The sequence below is a fragment of the Sebastes umbrosus genome, chromosome 1, assembly GCF_015220745.1.
Source record: "Sebastes umbrosus isolate fSebUmb1 chromosome 1, fSebUmb1.pri, whole genome shotgun sequence".
In the NCBI taxonomy this organism is placed as follows: Eukaryota; Metazoa; Chordata; class Actinopteri; order Perciformes; family Sebastidae; genus Sebastes; species Sebastes umbrosus.
In genome coordinates, this window is record NC_051269.1 from 17,324,265 (window position 1) to 17,331,992 (window position 7,728).

The following is a 7,728-nucleotide window of genomic DNA, read 5'->3' on the forward strand; positions in this document are numbered from 1 at the left end:
GAAAACAGTGGGCAACCTCCAGGTCCGAAAAGTGAAGCCAATAATGAAGTACATTACACTTGCATTCTTTCTAATAGCCAGCAGGGGGCGACTCCTCTGGTTGCTAAAAGAAGTCTGATTGTATAGAAGTCTATGAGAAAACGAGCCTACTTCTCACTTGATTTATTACCTCAGTAAACTTTGTAAACATGAGTTTATGGTCTCAATCACTAGTTTCAAGTCTTCTTCAATACAGCATGATGTTCATTTAGTAAATTATGGTCCCATTTAGAGTCAAATCGACCATAAAGCAGGGGATGCTTTAGGGCGTGGCTACCTTGTGATTGACAGGTCACTACCACGGCGTTGTCGAGTCTGGGAGTTGTCCGTGTTTTCGTCTTACAACTTTAACTCTTTCAAAGTGTGTTTTCACCTCATAAAAGTTTATTTTTAATATTCTGGTTGCCTAAAAATGTCTTATTCAGCCTTCGGTCGTACTTAGCTCCACCCTCTCGTATCACTTCTGGTTGAAAAAACAAGATGGCGATGGCCAAAAAAAGAGATGGCAGCGGCCAAAATACCAAACTTGAGTCTTAAAAAAAACGCAGTCCACAAAACAGTGGGTGACGTCACAGTGACAACGTCCACTTCTTATATACAGTCTATGTTTGAAACACTTATTTAAATGTAAAAGTAATTGTATGTTTTGCAGCAAATGCTATGAGAATTTCCCTTCTCATAACAACGTGGCGTCGCGACGTATCTGAAAGGGCTGAAGTTACAGATGGATAGTTGGGTTACAGGGTTGAGTTGTGGTTGGCGTGCTGGATGAGGAGAGTGATTCACAGTTCACACTGTGTGTGTGGCCTTATTGTAACTCACACTCTCAGATGATGAGGTACTCCTGCTAGCAGGGCTCTTCAGTAGAGAGGGGTAATACAGCTCAAGCACAGGCTTGTTGTATTTCTGCTGCTTATCATCACAGATATTCACTTTTACAACGTTTTATATGACATTTTAATCATCTCTGTTCAGTTATAAATTTAGTACATGGACAGATTTTCAAAATAATGTCAACTGTGATATTAGAGAAGTGCTCCTCCTGAGTTATTAAGAGAGATAACACTGTCGTTATGCAGCAGTTGGTTTAAACAGTGGCTTGTTTGTCTTTCCATGTTTTGTAAGTGGGTACCATGTTCACCTGTGCCTGAGGCTGCAAGAGATGATGGGACATGTCTGCATGGAAGCACAGATGCTGATGCAATTATACATGAAGGGTGGCTAATCGGGTTTGATGCCAGTGCAGGGAGGGATAACACAAGCTTCTGTAATTGTAGGCAATTACAGTCCTGTTCTTTTGGGGGACATGGAGAGGAGGACAATTATCAAAATATTCATCTTATCTATTATGACGCCTAAACATGAGAAACTGTCGGTTTTTAATAGATCGATTTGAATTGATTTCAAGGTGTTATTGTCATTATATAATATAAAATTGCACAATAAAATGTAGTTGACATTAACCTTAAGTTTTCCTACTCTCGCTGTTTATTCTATTCCCTGAGATAAAAAACTTTTTTTAACCCGTGTGACAAAAGTATGACAAACAACCAATCCCAGCTGGCAGATATCTTTTCTGTCTTCTGTAAATATCAGTCTACGGTAAATATATGGAGGAGAAGTCAACGATTTTAGTGCAGGGCTACCCAGAGCTTTATGATCTGTCCCATGGACTATTGTACTTGCTCCACCCTTTCCAACATCGGGTTGAAAGGTGACAGAAATTGACAGACAAATCGAGCAGTAAAGCCACTATGTGTGATTTACGATGCTGGAAATCCATTTGTTAGTTTTGACTTTGTTTAGCTTACTGCTAAATTACTGTAATTTCATCTTCATTGCAATAATGCAATGCATTATTGGCTGCTCAGTAACGGCAGACGCGACAGGAGCGCAACCTCCAAAGCACCTTGGATAAAAGAATGAAAGCGTCACGGCTGGCGTTTTCCACGTGTTTTTAGACGCAACATGCGAACAGCACGTTATTGTTTTCTGATTTGCTCCCTTTTGCCATCCTTTACAATGGAGAGAGCCATAGTGACCAGCACTAACTGAATTTCTGCCAGGTTTTGCTGCCAAAATTCAACTAAATTGAAATTTGAACTTTGAACTCAGTTGAACTTTGACCCTCAAATATGCTGTTGTCCACTTAACTTAATGTTAATTTTGGGCATCTCTGAATTCCTTGGGTTGTGTAACTTACTTTACATGGCAGAAAAATATCAGAGGAAAATAAAGGTTGTGATAACTTTGCACAAACTATCCATCTTGTACGTATTGTATGTGTTATAAAAGCTTTTATTGGGGTGCTGCTGAGCAAGTGTTGATTATGACCAGAGGGCCACCAGGTTAGCAATGTGAGAACAGAATAAAAAAATCCACGTATAAGTGGTGCAAGATGTCGATGAAAAAAACATTACAAAAAAACATTACAATAAAGAAGATATAGCAATGAAAATATGTGAAGACCCCTTTTATTGAGGTTTGGAATTGATAGCTGTCTGTCTTGTTTTGTTAAACAACGACATAGGTTATCTTTTAACCATATAAATCTATTGCTTGATAAAAGTACTGTAGTTCAAACTCTGGAAAAAAGTCTTGCCAGGAAGGGCTGGACCTCATTACATCTCCTACATAACACAGCCTAACAGAACCAAAGACAAACTGTCAGGTGTCTGTCAGATGAATGGAAAAAAGAGAAGTATAACAAAATAAAAGGAAAAAGGTGTCAAAGACTGTACAATGCAGACCTATGTGTCTTTGCATGAACAGGTTTGTTTTTAGGCATGTGGAAGGCTTTACACCCTGCTTCTACTCAGATGGACCATACAGCATCTGTAACCTGTCTTTAAGAGTCCGAGTCTGGTCTGCCAGACCCGGATCATCCACCTGTGGAACAGATTGTCCAGCAATGAGGAATGTAGAAAAGCTCCACCGATGTACATCGTTGCTCTGCATACCAGAAGAGATGGTCAAAGACCAGTTCTTTTTCCATCTTTTAGCTCAAGTCTAACATTGAATACATCACATTTTGTTCATGAAACGAAACAAAAAAAAGAAAAAAAGAAATGTGAACAGATCAGAGTTACGATGTGTGGTCTTAAATTCAATTAGAACCAGAACTGGCAGTCTTTACTGTTTCCACTAGACACTTTTCATGTGTCGCTATTTAAACATTTCTCTCAGATCCAAAACAGAAGAATTTTGGCAGCATGGATCAAACGACACTAAGAAGTTACACATATGTAAATACAGTATAATGCACATTTTCCAGACTGATAATGCTGCGGTATTTGGCCAAGCTGATAATAATTTTTTAGTCACATATAGTTGAGCAAAGATATTAATTCACTCTTTTTGCAGGGCAGCACTTCTGTTAAGGAGAGGAAGGTTTGTAGTGCTGAAAGATTTAGTCTTTAGTCTCAACATTTTCTGGTTTCAGCTTGTGACGATGTGCTACTTTTTTGTTTTACATCATTGCAAATGAAATATCTTTGAGTTTTTAACTGTTGGTGGACAAACAAGCATTTTGAAGACTTCACCTTTGGTTCTGTGAACTTATAATGGACATTTTTTTACATTATATGGACTAAACAATTGGTCATTTAATTGAAAAGGTAATCCAGAGATTATCTGATATAATAAAAACTAATTGTGCAGGCCTAATTTGCAGACTCCATGAAACTAATCGACAGAGTTTATGCCTCAATATCCTCTCAATTGAAGAGTCAGGAAGACATGTCAGCTGAGGATAAGCCACTGGAAAGCACCTTCCAAAGCCCCACCACCTTAGTTTGGGAGGGTTAGGCATATTTCACTACTCGATGTTCAAGTAATGTGCAACACAGTATTATAAGTCACGACACACAGAAAGATGCATGTAGACCTGTGTGGCTTTTGGGTAGTCATGGTGCATAAATCAAACATGTAGTGAAATATACAGCATAGGGCTGGCCCCTCTTAAGTTCTTTGCACATCAAGTCCTTCAACATGTAAATATAAATATGACCTCACGTTTTCTGAAATCACGTTTACACGCCGACTCTGAAACTTTCGTCCGTCGTTAAAGTTTTCAGAACAGGTTTGATTTTCTGCGTTTTTTGCATCCGTTAAAAGACAAAAGAGGGTTGTTTGAGCACTCCGAGCCAAACGTCATCATCCACAATGGCATCTGATAAACATCCACCAAACAACCCGGTGTCACGGGAAGGCGGCGTGTAAATAGCACGTTACACAGACATTCCGCATGTCTTGAGGACGCATATTAAGATTTTCGCATGTCATTGGTATGACACTTTTTGTGTGTCATTTGTACGCCATGCAATAAAACTACGGTAACGTTCTTAGTTAGTTTGAGGCAACAAAACCACTCACTTAGGTTTTGGCAATAAAAACATTTAGGTTTAGGAAAAATGTCATGGTTGGGCTTAAAATAAATACGTAAACTAATTCAAATACGTACGGAAGCATCATAACATAAATACGGAAAACACGTCACAAACGTCACTGAAAAATGTGACAAACGTCACTAACGTAATTTACAAAACAAAACACTGGTTTAGAACATCGGTCTGATTGAGAGTCCTGTGTTTGTTGGACCCATCCACCTCCCCACCCGGCCATCATACGCGGTCTTTCTTACTTTTTATTCTACTTGACTAGCTCTGAGCATATTTACGTGGAAATAAAAGAATACAGAGATGCAGAATTTAAAGATCGATTGTGGCAGGTGATTGCAGAACAGCTTGGAACCGGGAATGGTCGCAAAACAAAGGAGGTAGGAAAGATTGGACCGTAGTGATTGTCCTCTAGGCAGCTAAATGATAGCCTCTTGCTAATGTAATTCATTCATTAGCCCCGTCTTGGTCCAAAGCAATCCATTGCACCCACATAATTAATTCAGTTTTGTTTTGCACTGCGATTTTCACAATGAATAGAACAATAAAACACATTGGATTCAGTGTGCAAGGTTTCCGTGCGTAAGGTTTTTTATCGAATGACAGATTTAAAAAAACGCATATGACAAATACGGACTTGGGGTGCAAAGACCATTAGTCAATTAGTCGACTAATCGGTCATCTTTGTCTCAGATTATCGATATTGATTTCTTTAGATGATTAGTCATTTTTTGTGCTTTTTTCTTATTGAATGTCTTATTTCCTAGAAATTAATGAGCACATCTCTGGTAAACACAAGATTTAAAGTGGTGCTTTTGTGTGATTCTTTGTGGAGAAACTCAGTTTCACAGATCTGTCGATGAAATCAACTAATTGATTAGTCGACAAAATCATACGAGTGTTAATTGACTAAGAATTCCTTTGGTCGTGGACAACCCTAATGTTTTTGATTAAAAAAAAATGTATTTCCAAAATTCACATACTTAGCATAGTTTTGTGGATATCATATTTCTCACCTGGCATCTCACAAAATTTGGCTTCCTAAAGATTTGCTTTCATTTAGTCAAATGTTGTTGTGTGTTGTGCAATTCAAAACATCGGAAGCAGTTAGTTTCCACAACGCAGCCTTTAAGTTGTCATATACATTTTTCTTTTTCCTTTGTTTAAATGCAGAAAACCCCAAATCATTTACCATTTAAAAAAATGAAAACAAGAATGAGTCATGTAGAGTCCACTTTACTTTTTTTCAGTCGAAAGTTTAACCACAACTGCCAAGCAAACTGTGTGTTCAACTTCCCATGTCAAAAAACACGACCGCAGGTTCCCTTTGAAGGCAGCATCAACCGCACAGAACAAGTGACCGCGAGTTCAAAGATACCTCAAAAGACTGGATGACAAACTCCGCCCCTCATCAGAGAGAGTAGAATTGGCCTTGAAATGAAGCTGCCATTGATAAAGATGAACATTTGATAGATGTAAAAAACTTTAGCCCAACCACAGATACCATCAGAGGTGTATAAGAGAAAAATCTACTTTTGTTATTTCCTTTTTTTTTTAATTAAGCACCAAGACCAACATCCTACCTTCAGCTCACCCCCCTTCAGATTTCATCACTCTCTTTGTCGTTGTAAACTGACTACTGCCTCTTTTGTTTGAGTGCAGAGAAGCCTCCCTATTGATCTGGCAGTTTGTTTTTCCTGCCAGTTGATAACAGCCATATGGTTTAGCTTATAAATGAGTTGCTCTGTTCCCATATTTACTACGAAGCTCAAACACAGACTCTCTCTCTGTCTGTAAACTCACTATATACTTGGAAACTATTCAACACTTGTTGAAAATGTCATATAAAAGGTGTGTTTAAATTCCGACCCCATAACAACAAATCTACAGTTTGGAAAAAGTACCTATGAAAATAGCATAGCAAGTCTTCTCCAGTATAATCACCTGCTATTATGTCAAGAATGCAATAATTTGTTGTAACTCTGTGTGGTACACATAATTTGAGTAAAAACTGCCCTGCAGCTATACAGCTCCTTGTTTCCAAACCAACACATACCATACAAATAACAAAAAGTGTGCAGGAATGCTTTGAGAATATCACCTAGCCCAAGGAGACGGCTGCAGGTCTGATCGGTGCTATTGTAACCTGATGAGCCCGAGGCTAAGCTCCAGCAGTTTCTGAGGGGATGGAGGAGATGATCAGCTCTCTGTTGGGTCTGATCTTCAACCCTAAACCCTCATTAGCTCACTAAAGCAGAACCATTTTAATAAAGTTCTCAGCAGCTAACTATCATAAAATATAGATACAGAAAGTATGAAAATATTTAAGTGTTTTTTCTCACCTATAGTTAACAGAGGTTTTAGTGTAACTTGAAATCCATAACTATTCAATATTAAAAAAAAAATGCTTTCCTTTCTTTGTAAATTACTTTAATGTAATGCAAAATATGTTAATCTTCTTTAATGCTTTGCTTTTTATATAGAGTAGTATAAGTTACAGTAGATTCATGCAGTATAGGTGAAGGTAAAATAGTCTACCTCTGCAAAAGCTCTCTCTTCTCTCCACTGATGTACAAGACTCCCGAGGATCACTGAAATATATTCCAGTTTGTGTCCAATTCCACAAGATGCCAGGGAGGGGAAGAACAATATCTCTGTCAATTATCCCAAACAGTCCTTTCTGAGTCTTGCACTTGTTTGAAAATTGTTCTGAAAGTCAGTGAGAAGCGTCCCAGAGGCTGCTGGCTCTGTCTGCCTGCAGAGGGCTGCAGGTCCTAGTGTCTGCCTGTCTGTCTGTGAGCCACCAGCAAGGGTTCATAACTCACATGGTTATATGTTTAAGTATCCTAAAGTATGGTAGTTCACGTTCAGAGAAGCTTCCATGACACAATTCACTACTACTGTTATAATTACTACTGTGGATCTACTAGAATAAATGAAGTTTCTGTGAATACATGATTCCATTTTACTATTTACTAAAGTAGTTTATTTTTCCTTCATTTCTTTCTCAAACTCAAACTCAATCCACTGCTGTTGACTCCTGTTAGTACTATTTTAAGCCATGATGGCTGTGTGACTGTCAGTTGGTCCGCCACTTTGGTCCAGACTGAAATATCCCAGCAACTATTAGATAAATTGCAATGAAATCTGGATATCAGTCGTGCAGGTTGGTGACCAGCATGAAGAGGAGGTGCCAGGCTGTTGTGGCTGCGTATGGATCTTCCACCGCTACTGAGGCTCCTGACGGTGTATTAAATGAATAAAGTGTAAAATAGCCAATATGTCTTGTTTG

At 38.5% G+C, this 7,728-nt stretch overlaps 1 protein-coding gene across 1 annotated transcript in view; it reads right to left on the bottom strand.

Moving 5' to 3' along the window:
- Positions 1-7,109, bottom strand: part of ngfb (nerve growth factor b (beta polypeptide)) — a 28,649-nt gene extending 21,540 nt beyond the window's left edge. Inside the window, exon 1 of the mRNA XM_037757566.1 lies at positions 6,975-7,109. The gene's annotated coding sequence lies outside the window, so the exon portion shown is untranslated. The remainder of the gene's footprint in view (positions 1-6,974) is intronic.
- Between the last annotated feature and the right edge of the window lie 619 nt (positions 7,110-7,728).